The 15,092-nt window shown below is 34.2% G+C and overlaps 1 protein-coding gene across 3 annotated transcripts in view; it reads right to left on the minus strand.

Moving 5' to 3' along the window:
• The window catches only part of KCNT2 (potassium sodium-activated channel subfamily T member 2), a 362,885-nt gene that overhangs the window by 290,278 nt on the left and 57,515 nt on the right, over positions 1 to 15,092 (minus strand). The gene's annotated exons all lie outside the window — the stretch shown is intronic.

Below are 15,092 nucleotides of genomic sequence, written 5' to 3' on the forward strand. Positions count from 1 at the left end.
CCAGCATATGACAGATATATGCTTAATTACTCAGAAACTTTCATTTAAATAAAAAATATAAAGTTACAATTTGAAAAGTTCCAATTAGTTTAAATAATTTAATGTGAAGTAAAGTTGCTGGTACACAACTCATATCAAGAGCTATATAAAGCATAAAGTTAAATTAATTTCTCACTGTAATCTGCAGATGTTAAAACTATTTCCTAATTTGTTTAGTTCAGCAATTGGCATGAAAATGTCCAATTTGGGGGTCAAGAAACTATTCAAGGAATCTGTTTTCCACCTGTGCATCTTCAACAGTTACTTGGTTCAATCATTCTATCCTTATTATGCGCAAGTCATTTAGTAGGAAACTGACAAACACAGATAAAAATGAAATAAGAAAAAACAACCCCCAATGACTAACATGAACATGACCAAAAAATATTTTCAACACCAATGAAAATTTTCATTTCCAAAATGAACTTGTATTAATCAATCATACCATTTTAATATATGTCTGCTATATGTTAGGCATGTATTTTTAAAAATGTAATATTACAAAAATTATTTGAGCTGAAAATCATTATCCTCATTATACAGATAAGATTGGTGAGGCTCAGAAAGTTCAGTATGCTGTCTGAGATCACACTGCTAGTAAGTCATGCAGTTGGGATCTAATAAAAGTACAATGTTACAATGAAAATAAGATGCATTTTGAAGACTTACTCTCCAATTCCTTATAATTTATCTTGTACAGACACTCGAAGTAAAGGGTCGTAACTCCTTCTACACAAGAAATTCTTTAGAAATAAATTTTATTTGTAGGTAAAAAACTGAAACCCAGTGTAGATAGACAATTTGAGCTGAGGTACACCCGCTCCACACTCAGTGACAGAACAAGATCTAAGCAAAAACCTGGCCCTTAGATCATGGATGTTGATAACGTATAAAATTCCTCCTTCTATTTCTCCCTTACTTTTTTTTTTTTAAGATTTTATTTATTTATTCATGAGAGACAGAGAGAGAGAGAAGCAGAGGGAGAAGCAGGCTCCCCGCAGGGAGCCTGATGTGAGACTCGATCCCAGGACCCCCGGACCATGACCCGAGCCGAAGGCAGACGCCCAACCATCTGAGCCACCCAGGCGCCCTATTTCTCCCTTACTTTTAACTTACTGACTTTCTTAGCTTCAAGTGGATTTTGATTAACCACATGTAATAGGCATTTTTGAAAAGAAAACCATAGGATAATAATCAATAATGGAATGACAGCCATTATGTCACTAGTCTAATGGTCCCCATAATCAATTCTATGGGAAAACGGCCACTTCCAGGTAAAAAATTAAAAGCTATGCTTTTTATGTCAGAATATCCTGTCTCATTTTCAAACAACTTTTCAATTTGTTTGGTACATCAGTGCTGTGATCACTGCAAATCCACAGAGAGACAAATCCTTTGGATTTTGCATAAAACAATATTCTCTGGAGAGTGAGAATAAGATGTGGAATTACTCTGAACACACATTTTACACCCAATATTACAATCCTGGGTAGCTCCAAATATTTACAAAGGCTGCAAAAAGGTCTATAGATACCACTAATTTTATTACCCTTTGTCTTCCTCCAAGCACAACAGAAAATTCTAAGCTGCCATTATAATTGCAAAAACAAATTATGTGTGAACCTCTCCTCACATCTCTCAGAGTAATCATCTTTCTTTTCAATCAAGGATCAAACAAAAATGGCATACATTGACTTCTAACTTTCCTAATGATATCCAAGCCAAAAAAAGTGTTATTGACTAAAGGGCCAATAGGAAATGTAATAAATCTTTACTCATTATGGGTTATTACCCAAACACTTACTTTACCATAGTCCATTTAAGGAAAAAGCGTTTTAGTTTTAAGTGTTGATCATAAAAAATATAATCATTAATGGAGTAGAGATTTATCTTCTGTGGGAGTTTCCTTCTTGCTAACTCATGACTGCTTGTCAGTAATAAAAATTGGCTGCACTTCCCTTGCTCATTAGGTAGAATTATTCCCTTGACTGGTGACATCAATGTATTTGTAACAACCCCATCTGCAAGGCTGGCAGCCCAGCCTTAAATGTACTGATAAAAGGAGCAGGAATAGACGTAGTCACTTTGACAGAAAGCTATTGTAGTCAGTCAAAAACAGAAAACGTCAGGCATGATATAACTGTGCATCAGATTACCCCATACTTTTCATGTTTACAATTATGCTATGCAAAAATATCTTAGTCTTGAACATGAATCTTTTTTTTTTTTTAAAGATTTTATTTATTTATTTGACAGAGAGACAGCGAGAGCAGGAACACAAGCAGGGGGAGTGGGAGAGGGAGAAGCAGGCTTCCCGTTGAGTGGGGAGCCCGATGTGGGACTCGATCCCAGGACCCTGGGATCATGACCTGAGCCGAAGGCAGCCGCTTAACGACTGAGCCACCCAGGTGCCCCTTGAACATGAATCTTAAATAATGTGACTGAATGGCTTTTTTTAGAACAATTGTTGGGTACAACACATTCAAAATACCTTCCATTTAAGTAATAATGTTAGGGAAAAATATTATGTTGAATTAGAGCATTTTGATAATGATTTAAAGAGGGAGTATAGTCAATTATATATACTCATATTATTCTAAGGTATATATTCAATTGTTTTAAAGTGTCTCAAAAATAAATTGCTGAATTAAATATTACTAATGCTAAAGAGAATTCTTGGTAATGTTTATCTCCGATTCTCATTAAAGTAAATATATTTAAAAGATGCAATATAAGTTCACTGAAACTATGGGTTATTAAAAATACTCTTATTTTGGATGAATAAATAAAGAGCAAATAATAATAGTTTTATGTCAACAAAAACATTCATTGTTTTCATTATTTCAACCCCTTGATACTATAGCCTACCCTACAGTACCTTTTTCTTGAATCCGATACTGATGGCTAAAGTCGTGGAAAAGGCACAAATGTGGACCTGCAAGGAACTAGCTGTGGAGACATTATGATCTTCCGTTCAGATATTTGTTCAAGAGAAAAAATTTGTCTATAGCCACAAACTCCTTTCATCCAGTTGCATGATCAAAGGAATTGAGTCTTGTTTTTACCATTACTTTGGAAAGATTTTATAGGATGTAAACATTTCAGCTCCAGCAGCTGATTCTAATTTCTTTAATGCTATCTTTGATTCAGCATTGCTTGACAGACTATTAAGGAAATGTTGATGATGCAGGAAGACCAGTGTACTGGTTAACATGATTATTTTGCAGAGCACTGTGCATTTATTAATAGCAAATAAGTTGTTACAATATTCCTCTCTGTTTCTTTCTAAAAATCTTTTATTTATCTTTATTTAGTCTCAGGATGTGTGGTGTTCAAAATATAGAGCCCATCACTTCTTCAGAAAATATAACCCATAACCTTTTCTCTAGTAAACAAAATCAGATGTTAATTTTAAGGAAAGTCCATGATACTGAGACCATGTTTCCTAAACACACAAGCCTTATAACTCAGAAAAATATGAATGATCATAATTTAAGCAACAAGGGCTTTCTACAACAGCAACAAAAAAATGTATACAATCTAAATGTTAAATCCCAAAAGGACACTGTTGTTTAACACTATGAAATGGCTGACATACTGAGGAACACAGTAAATGTGGAAAAGTTTCTTATAGGCATAACAGGAATGGCAGAGCATACAAAAGAAAGAAAATATATACATGTATGAACTAATAAAATGTAGAAATATACAAAATGTGCAAGCCTCAATAAAGGGCAAATAAAACGTTAGGAAGCTATTAGCAATTTGAATAATAACAATGTTACATGGCAGAAGTTTATATAAAACTTCTTTTGTAGCCTTATCACGACAAACAATTTTTGTAGCCTTATTCATGGTAATCTTGTTCTGATTGTGAAAAATCAAAGCAATGTAATTGCCTAATAATACAAAGTCAGATAAATATTTTTTGATGCATCAGTAGTATGGAATAGTATGCAATCACAAATGATGTAAAGCCATTCACGACATGCTGTTAAATGGAAAAACAAGTAAATAAACCCAAAAACAGGTTACCAAATACTATTGTGATTTGACCCTGTTTGGGTAAAGCCATACATCTACATAATACTTGATACATCTAAGTATCAAGTATTACATATCAAATAATTAGCATTGGTGAAATTATAGGTTTTTTTGAAGTTTCTGGTGGTTATTGTTAATCAGTATTTTCTAACGTTCCCATAGTGTCCATGTATTACTTATGTAATAAAAATAAAACATTAACAAAATAAGATATGCCTTTTGTACCAAGTAACATCACTACCACAAGGTTTAACCATCATTTTACTCCCTAAAAAGCTTATCCTTTCAAAATCACTTTCTGAATGTCATTTACGAAGATCTAAATAGCTGCTCTCTGGCGACATTAGATCATTTCAAAATACGTCATGCTAGGGGCGCCTGGGTGGCTCGGTTGAGCGACTGCCTTCGGCTCAGGTCATGATCCTGGAGTCCCGGGATCGAGTCCCGTATTGGGCTCCCTGCTCGGCGGGGAGTCTGCTTCTCCCTCTGACCCTCTTCCCTCTTGTGCTCTCTGGCTCTCATTCTCTCTCTCTCAAATAAATAAATAAAGTCTTAAAAAAAATACGTCATGCTAGAAATCACATCATCCGAGTCAGAAGTGAGAGACTCTTGTCCTAACTGCAACTAACTAATTAGTTCAGCCAATTAGACTTCGGCCTCTTCCCTCTTTCCCAGGGTTATTTGTGTGAAGTTCAGACAAGAACTTTGAAAGGCCAAGTATTTACTGTAAATAAAGATTTTATGGAACATAAGCGTTTGACCTTATCACCACCCAGCGATGAAAAACCATATCTTCTAATAGCCTCATCACTTTTATTCTTCCGCAGAGTCTGTGGGGGTTGCCCCTCCCATTCCTTCAAATGCAGTCTGTGGACTTTGATGTTTACAGCTTGGAAGGTATTTTCTTTAACTAAGCTGAGCTGGGCCCATTCTTTTTTACCAACCTCATCCGGGAAAATAGACCCTCAGAGCACTCAGAGCAAAATCCCCAAGCACACTTCCAGAAGGACAAATCGCCCTCTGAAGATTATAACGTTAAGGAACACGTACAAACTTCACAGCTACACAACTTGCATTTAAATCCAGCTCTAAGACTGCCTGGCTGTGGGACTCTAAAAGCACCCAGGGTATTTCACTGTACTGAGACTCAGTTTCCTCTAGGTGGAAAAACAGGAATGGCAATTCCAACCTCCTAATATGAATGAGAATGAAATAAGAATGCACAGGAAATACCTAATGTAGAAATTGACATGAAGAAGCCTTTCAATTAATGTTTTCTTTCTCACACATTTGGTAACCTGGTATTCTTATAACCATTGTTATCACACAAGTGTAATAAAGTTTCACCCCAAAGCAAACAGACATTTTAGTAAGCTTCACAGTATTATCTCTGAGAAATGTGGATTTGTCATAAGTTTACTGAAATAACAAAAACAGCTCAAGAGCCCAGTGATTATTTCAGCAGGATTTCTAGTCGGTCTGGTCTGTACTAGAGTCTCTCTCCATGAAGTAATCAGAGATGTCTTTATTTTGGCAATTTAATGTAATTAGACTAAAATGGCTGCTGGTAGCAGTGAGAAAAATGAAGGCTGAATCAGTATTTCCCAGCATTTGGAAGTTCCATAAAGTGGTGACTAGGAGTACCTGGATAGGCTTATTTGTGTATTAACTTTCTTGCTCTGATTATGCAGAGCTGTCAAGAAACTCAAATTTGTGGCAGGATACAAAATCAACGTACAGAAATGTGTTGCATTTCTATATACCAATAATGAAGCAGCAGAAAGAGAAATCAAGGAATCCGTCTCATTCACAATTGCACCAAAACCCATAAATACCTAGGAATAAACCAAAGAGGTAAAAGATCTGTACTCTGAAAACTATAGAACGCTGATGAAAGAAATTGAAGATGACACAAAGAAATGGAAAAACATTCCATGCTCATGGATTGGAAGAACAAATATTAAAATGTCTATACTACCCAAAGCAACCTACACATTCAATGCAATCCCTATCAAAATACCACCAGCAATTTTCACAGAGCTAGATTCTAAATTCTAAAATTTGTATGGAACCACAAAAGACCTCAAATAACCAAAGTAATGTTGAAAAAGAAAAGCAAAGCTGGAGGCATCACAATTCCAGACTTCAAGTTATATTACAAAGCTGTAGTCATCAGGATAGTATAGTACCAGTACAAAAACAGACACATAGATCAATGGAACAGAACGGAAAACCCAGAAATAAACCCACAACCATATGGTCAACTAATCTTTGACAAAGCAAGAAAGAATATTCAATGGAGAAAAGACAGCCTCTTCAACAAATGGTGTTGGGAAAACTGGACAGCAACATGCAAAAAAATGAAGCTAGACCACTTTCTTACACCATACAGAAAAATAAATCCAAAAATGGATGAAAGACCTAAATGTGAGACAGGAAACCATCAAAATCCTAGAGAACACAGGCAGCAACCTCTTTGACATTGGCCATAGCAACTTCTTACTAGATATGGTCTCCTCAGTCAAGAGAAATAAAAGCAAAAATAAACTATTGGGACTTCATCAAAATAAAAAGCTTCTGCAGAGTGAAGGAAACAATCAACAAAACTAAAGTTTTGGCAACCTACAGAAAGGAAGAAGATATTTGCAAATGACATATCTGATAAAAGGTTAGCATCCAAAATCTATAATGAACTTATCAAACTCAACACCCAAAAAACAAATAATCCAGTTGAAAAATGGGCAGAAGACACAAATAGACATTTTTCAAAAGAAGACATCCAGACGGCTAATAGACACATGAAAAGATGCTCAACATCACTCATCATCAGGGAAATACAAATCAAAACTACAATGAGATATCACCTCATACCTGTCAGAATGGCTAAAATCAACAACACAAGAAACAACAAGTGTTGTTGAGGAGGTAGAGAAAGAAGAACCCACTTACACTGTTGATGGGAATGCAAACTCATGCAGCCACTCTGGAAAACAGTATGAAGGTTCCTCAAAAGGTTAAAATAGAACTACCCTACAATCCAGCAATTGCACTACTAGATATTTGCCCAAAGGATACAAAAATAGTGACTTGAAGGGGCACATGCACCCTATGTTTATAGTAGCATTATCACCAACAGCCAAAGTATGGAAAGAGCCCAAATGTATCCTGATATTTATTTACTGATAAAGAAAGAAGATGCAGTGTATATATACACAATGGAATATTACCCAGCCATAAAAATGAAATCTTGCCATTTGTAAGGACGTGGATAGAGCTAGAGAGTATTATGCTAAGCGAAATAGGTCAGTCAGAGAAAGACAAATACCATATGATTTCACTCATATGTGGAATTTTTAAGAAACAAACAGATGAACACGGGAATAAAAAAGAGGCAAACCAGGAAAGAGACTCTTAACTATGGAGAACAAACTGAGAGTTACTAGAGGGGAGGTGGGCAGGGAATGGGTTAAATAGGCGATGGGTATGAAGGAGGGCACTTGTGATGAGCACAGGGTGTTCTATGTAAGTGATGAATCATTAAATTCGACACCCGAAAATAATATTACACTGTATGTTAAATAATTGGAATTTAAATAAAAAGTCGAAAAAATTAAAATAAGAAAATGAAAAATTAATAAAAAAGAAACTCAAATTCGTGTTTCAGCTTCCTTTGCTCAACACTACATAGTAAAGTGAGTTTTTTTAGTAAACATGTCTTCATTAGTCTTTTCTCCCCTCTTGGGAAAGGGATGTCCTATCACATGTTGACATTTATTTATTTCACAGTGATAGCAAATGAGGATCAACAGAAATAATATTCTGATTTAAAACTTCAGTCCATAAAACATCTTTTTAAAACATCAGAGTTTGGGCTAACAGTACATGCTGCCAGGAACAACTCATTCTGACTCTGAATAGTATCATAAACACCAGCAGTAGCCAAGCAAAAAACAGGGATAAGTAGGTGATTCGTACAGTTTCCATGTAATGTATTTGGACATCAAATTGAGTTTCCAGGACTAACATCAACAGAACCATTCAACAGCTAAGTTCATTTTTAAACTTAACATCCTGGAACTCTTTTAACATTTCCAAGCGCAATCTTGGAACATGAGTCGTATTAACCAGAAAAGAAGGAAACTGTTGAAATAAACAAGAGAAGACATATATAATCCTTGAGACCATATGCTTCTAATTTCATCATTGAATTTTCCTCATACCTAGCAGAATTCAATGTGCATAATATTTATTAAATGAAATAAAAAGAAAAAAGTAGAAAAATTGTGACTGTATTGCAATCCCCAATAATTTATCAACAAGAACATACTTTTTAATAGATCTAACTATTCCCTAAAGCTGAGCCAAAGTCAGTTACTTCCATTCTCTATCTGAACTTTTACATGTTAAAGGAATGTTTATAGGATAATCTTCCACTCTATTAATGTGCTTTGATGAATAATCAAATTATTGAGCTCTTCTTATAAACCAAGGCTTAAACCAAATGACTTATAACAAAAAACGCTGCAATGAACTAAAGAGGCTCAGACAGCTTACTCCTCCATTTGATCCTAGAAACACTGTTTCCTCCCAAGTACATTTAGGTCATTCAAAGTTTATCCCTTCTCAAGCAGCAATTCAAAAGCAAAGGAAATTCTCAAATAACCGAAACACACAGAGACCTCTGACAGGTCACACTATATTTCCATTCTTTCTCTGGGCAAACCAAGGATTATATAAATGATATCATGACTAGAATGTGTATTGTCAAGTTAGTGACAAAGTGGATTATCAATGATATCACAATCCAACTTGGGTATTGCTTAACACCTGCTCATATCTTCTAAAGCACACAGTTTTCATTTTGATGCTAACAGAATAGTGTGAGAAAAGCTATTGATGTAGTGAAGCTCTCCTTCAATGTTTAACAATTATTGGCCTTCTCAAGACTCTATGTTTAACAAGAAAAGTATCCTCAATTACAAAAAGAGATCATAATCCTTATTTCTCTATGGAGATGTCTTCATATCTTCATGTCTCATAACTACAAGAACCATTTAAAAAGGGAAATATGATGATCCAGAAAGAAGTGAGTATAAATAGGAGTTAACTGTACTAACATTAATTGATAGCACTCTTGTGGACCAAAATGCATTTGGAAAATTTTCAGGTTCTTCCATCTTCAGGGATGCTTAATCTCCCCACCTATAAAATGAGATTTGAATAGTTTCCCAACTGGTCAGAAATCTAGCATTTCTTTAAATCTATTCATGTGGAAAGAAGAATCTCAGCTTGGTTACATAAAGCATTTATTCATTTACTCAATAATTTTTATGCCTTCTATTGTGCTTGGCATCATGTATAAAGCAATGAACAAAAGAAAAAATAGCCTCTGTTCTCACAAAGTTTATATTATGGTCAGAAGAATAAAAAAATGAAAAAACATAACAATAAATGTTCAATTACAAATTGGAATAAATGCTATGAATATGAAGGTCAAGGCACTGAAAGAGTAGATAGATTGAATAGGTGGGAGACAGCAAAGGCCTCTCCACTTGTACCATATTGCCTGGGCCAAGGGACTTGTCTTCTCATAGGCAGTCAGCCCACAAATAATTTTATTAGTTGAAAGTAGGCTTTCATTTGCAATTTGAGATAATGCCTGATTATCTATCATTAAGGCCCAGTATTCTTGCACTCAGGACAAAAGCTTAGAATGTGATGGATGGGGGGGGAAAAGGAGAGAATTGTTTCCCGTAAGATATGTGAGTCACAGGGCGCCTGGGTGGCTCAGTCAGTTAAGCATCTGACTCTTGATTTCAGTTCACGTCGTGATTTCAGGATCTCAGTGTGGTGGGATCTAGCCAGGCTACGGGGTCCATGCTCAGCTAAGAGTCTGCTTCTTCCTCTCCCTCTGCCCCTCCCCCAGCTTGCACGTGCATGCTGTCTCTCTCTCTGTCTCAAATAAATAAATCTTTTAAAAAAAGATATGTAATTCACTATCTCAGAAAACCACAATTTGCAAAGATTGCCTCCCACAGTCAATGAGTGTCTCTACTTCAATGTTGAATGCCTTTGATAGATAACCATTTTCAGTACATTCATACTTTGAGAGAAAATCATAAATGGAGGTATTGTTCCATGGAGTAAATTGATTTCCTACAAGACTATCAGGGAAATTGTCTCTGCATTCAAAGTACACAACTGGCTAGGTACGTTACTTTAAACTTTCTCATTTTGAAATCCTGCTCCAGGCAATAAATATGTGCAAGCCACAGAATTATTATTAACATGTATTTGCTAGACTTGGGAGACTAATTATTTGAGCTGATACAGAAATGTCTATGTCCTGAGATTATTCTCAGATGAAGAATAGGGAGGAAATGGGGAAACCAAGAAAGCTGTTGAGAACTAAATTAACATTAAGTAGGAAAAAAACATATTAAAACAAAGCCTCCGTCTTAGCCTTTAGAATTTCTTAAGGGAAAAGAAATGGTGCCTACTTCTTAGGCATTTGATTAAAAGGTTACACCTGGAGATGAAGCAAATTCAAAATCCACAAAAAAAAGGTTTATACATTTTTATCAATGTATAATAAGTAGATCTTAAAGTCCACTGCAAGAAAAAGCAGACTACATTATAGAACGGACACAACACTGATTTCTCTATGCTGAATCATCTCAATGGAAGAGATGAATTGTCAACCTTCTCAATACGGAGGAAAGAAAATTCTATAATTCTCCTACTAGAGATTAGCTACAACATGGACTATATACTACAGACTATTCCAAATCACACACTTGCCTTTTCTCTATTTCTGAGTCCATGTTACCAAAGTATAATTCTGATTATAATTTCCCTTTCCACGTATATGATTTTGCGTGGAAAATCGTATGTGAACAAAGTCATTACCCTAACATTATGGTTTCTATATCAACCATACTTTTGCTTGCTAAATATGAAGCAGTTGATTTGAAAATTGCACAGTTCTGGATGCCTCACAAAATCAAGCATTCTAGGATGAGTCTGAGACACTCCACCATGGGCCTCATCTAGGTAAGGCCACTATGATAGTGTTCCCCACATGGCCAACCACTATCTCAATTTTCTTCAGTTGGGCTTTATTTTTTTTTTAAGATGTTATTTATTTATTTGAGAGAGAGAATGAGCAGGGGAAAGGGCAGAGGGAGAAGCAGACTCCCCCCTAAGCAGGGAGCCCAACACAGGGGTGGACCCCAGGACCCTGAGATCATGACCTGAGCCAAAAGCAGACGCTTCACCAACTGAGCCACCGAGGAACCCCTAGTTTGGCTTTATATTTGAAATTTCAAAGATAAAATTCCAATTTTTCAATTGTCATCTATTTGTAAAAGTATGTGAATGTGAACAACACTCATTTAAATGTAGTATCTGTCACACATAGGAAATTGGAAAGCCAGAGAAGCCTAAATCAGTTAATGATAATTCTAATGATAATTAGATAATGATAATTGAAAGCCACTCTAACAAATATCTGAGAGAATGTAATACAATTTAGCTCAATTTGGGCTCTTAAAAAAAAAAGCCCCTCAAAAAATTATTTTTGAATCATGCTCACTTTTTTTTGTCTGTTTTTATAACCTTGGTTCTGTTGGTATTGCTACCTTATTAAACAAAGGTGTTATATATAATACAAGTGATAAGTAATTATGTTCATAGGGAACCCCAATTTGAAGTATCAATGACTATACATAATTTCAAGCTATATTAAAATTAGGTTTTACTAAATTGTAAGATCCAATTTTCAGTAGACCATTTGACTATACTGATTATTCTTAAAATTTTCTGACTTGTGTTTATTATCCTAGCACCAGCCAGTTGGAAATTTCACTTTAAAATGTATTCAGAGGATTAGAGCTTGAGAAATGAAGTATGTACTTCCATGAAATGCTAACTCTATTTGAATGAAGAATAAATAAATGGATTTGTACCTCTTAATCCCCTTTACCCATTAAGAGGTATAAACTTCCAGTTGTAAAATAAGTCACAGGGATGAAAAGTAGAGCATAGGAAATAGTCAATAATATTGTATTAACTTTGTATGGTGACAGATGGTAACTACACTTATCATGGTAAGTATATCATAATGTATATAATTGTTGAATCACTATGTTGTACAACTGAAACTAGTATAATGTATGTCAGCTATATTTCAATTAAATTTTTTTAAAATGGCTTTAACCTCTTCTTTGTGTTTTATGTTACACAGTTTTATATTTCATGTAAGCAAGGGCATTTCATAAATTTCATGCAAAATATTGTCAAATAACTTCCTGAAGACAAAAATCAAATATAAATACTTCAGCTTTTTGGTTATAAAAAGAAATAATAATTATACTTATAATAGTACTTTGGTTATAAAAAGAAATAATAGTACTATTTCCACTAGGGTTGATATAACTATATAAGAAAATAGTATTTTTCTTTAGGAAACGAAGTATACAGAAGATAGGTGTCAGTCATTAATTCAATAAGTATTTGCATACCTCACATGTATTGGGCACTGCATGGGCTGCTGGGAATACAGTGACCTCATAGGGCTTTCTTAAATCATTATGCCATGTATATAAAGTGTAACTATTTATACATTGATATTTTTCAACAGGCTTATCATGTCTTAACTATAGATTTCTGATTCATGCCTATAAATCTCAAAATGTGAATATTTTGCAGTGTATAAAATTTTTTAAATTTAAGTCCAACTAGTGTTCTTAATGATATTAATGTCTCCCATTTAGGATAGCATTAGTCTACATTCTTTCCAGCTGTTTTCAATTTAACCACACAGTATTTAGTTTTTATTTTAAATACTAGGGGCATTTTCCCCCCTCATTTATCTTGGTAGTCATTAAGTAATGACTGCAACTCTTATCAAAAAACAAAATGCAATGGCATGATCTCAGTATTAGCTTCTGCTTTAAATTTCATAGGCAGATACGAAATAAATCATTGTCTCTGACATCTACAGGTCATTCGGCTAATCTTCTAATAATTAGCCTTTAAACAATCACCAAAATTAAAGAAATAGTCTGATCTCTAAAACTCTATGATTTGGAACCACTAATGTAATTATTTAATTACAGAATGCTCCTGTAGACCAGAGATTAACCCACAAATCCCTAAAAAGGGCTTCCAAAACAGGTATTTCCCAGAACTGAAGAGAAAATATTTTATGGCATAGCTGATGAGTGTAGAAGGTCCCAACCACCCAATTAATTAACATATTTCAAACTATTAGTGCAAGATTTAAATAAACTTAAAATTTAACCTTTTCCAAACAAGCAATATTAGTTATAATGATATGCTCTTTAGTTTTTGCTTTTACTTTAACAATCCTGTTCAAATACTTTAATGAATCCTTACATATTTTGAAATAATCTCTATGAAATAAATCAGTATCAATGAAGGTATGTATAAATTTAAAGAATAATAAAGTGAATTAAAATGTGTTTTTTGTGTTGAATTCTATTTTAAAGGGTAGCAAATTTTACTATCAGCATTGTGACTGTAATTCAATACTGTTGCTGAATAAAAGGATCACTCTTAATTGTTTTTAAGTCCAGAGAAGGAATATGTAACTTATTTTATAATCCCCATACAAAAGCACTTTATTCTTCCTCTAACCATTGTGAAAAACAATCTCCCAATATTGGTGTGTCATCATATGTTCTGAACATTTGAGGATTGAAGAGGAAATGAACTGAAATTGCAAAATTAAAAATTGAATTATATATATAACTGCAAGACAGGGACCATATTTGAAAAAAAAAATTACTCTGTATTTCAAACTCCATTTGCCTATTTTCTAATCCAGTTCCCCTTAAAAGGAAGGTAGGTAAAGCAAAATCACTGAGGTGAAAATTATGTAATGAAAATAAATATGAATTCAGTTTTCCTGTTCATACCTTTGAGAAAATAACAGCATTGAATACCAACCAACAAATAAAAAACAACAAAGCTTGAAACACCTAAACACGAGCATAGAACTCTAAGTGGAAGCAGCACATTTATGTGACTGAAAAATAGTTGTTCAATTCTATAAACATAGAATGTGATAAGCCTCCGTTAAATACTACAGTCCACCTCTTAGCAAGTATATAACTTTGAGAATGTTACTAATCCCCTTCTTCCTCATTACTTTATCTATAAAATAGAATAACTACTTCACAGAGTTGGTAACTGGACTAAATGAGATAATGTACCAAAAAAAAGTGTCTAGCACTTAACCATCATGCAACAATTGTTACATCTTCTTCCCTAATATATTGAATTGGACATATAAGACAAAAAAATTAAGATATTTAATAAACAGTATTTTAAAAATATATAAGAAAAAATCAATTAGAAATGAAATTGTGTTAGAACCCACATTATCTTGATCCACATCAGGAGTCAGCAAATAGCCAATAAGCCAAATCCTGCCCACTGTTTGTTATTTTATAACTTGCGAACTAAGATTGATTTTATATTTTTAAATGGCTGGAAACAAATTTAAAGAAGAATAATATTTCATAACATGTGAAAATTTTATGAAAAACAAATTTCAATGTCCACAAATAAAGTTTTATTCAATCTCAAATGTGCTCATTCATCTACATATTGGCTATGGATACTTTTAAATTACAACAGCAGAGTTGAATGGTTGTAGAAGAGACTTTATGGCCTCCAGGGCTTAAAATAATTGCTATCTGGTGCTTTACATAGGAAAAATTTGCTGATCTCTGCTCTAGTGAGGAAGATAGCCTATCTTCTGCCATGACCTATTTTGCTACATTTTAGCAGCACTAATTTTAAGAGACTCACTTTTTGGTTATAAAAATTTACTTTAATTATCTGATAATACACTCTGCACTTTTAAACAAGCCATTTCCTATGAGATGAGATGATATTATGAAACTAAGAAAAATGTTTATTGATTGGAGGTACAGCTGAAAACTGGCTTGAGGACAAGATTGGGGAGAAAGACTTTTCAC

The sequence above is a fragment of the Zalophus californianus genome, chromosome 10, assembly GCF_009762305.2.
Source record: "Zalophus californianus isolate mZalCal1 chromosome 10, mZalCal1.pri.v2, whole genome shotgun sequence".
Taxonomy (NCBI): Eukaryota; Metazoa; Chordata; class Mammalia; order Carnivora; family Otariidae; genus Zalophus; species Zalophus californianus.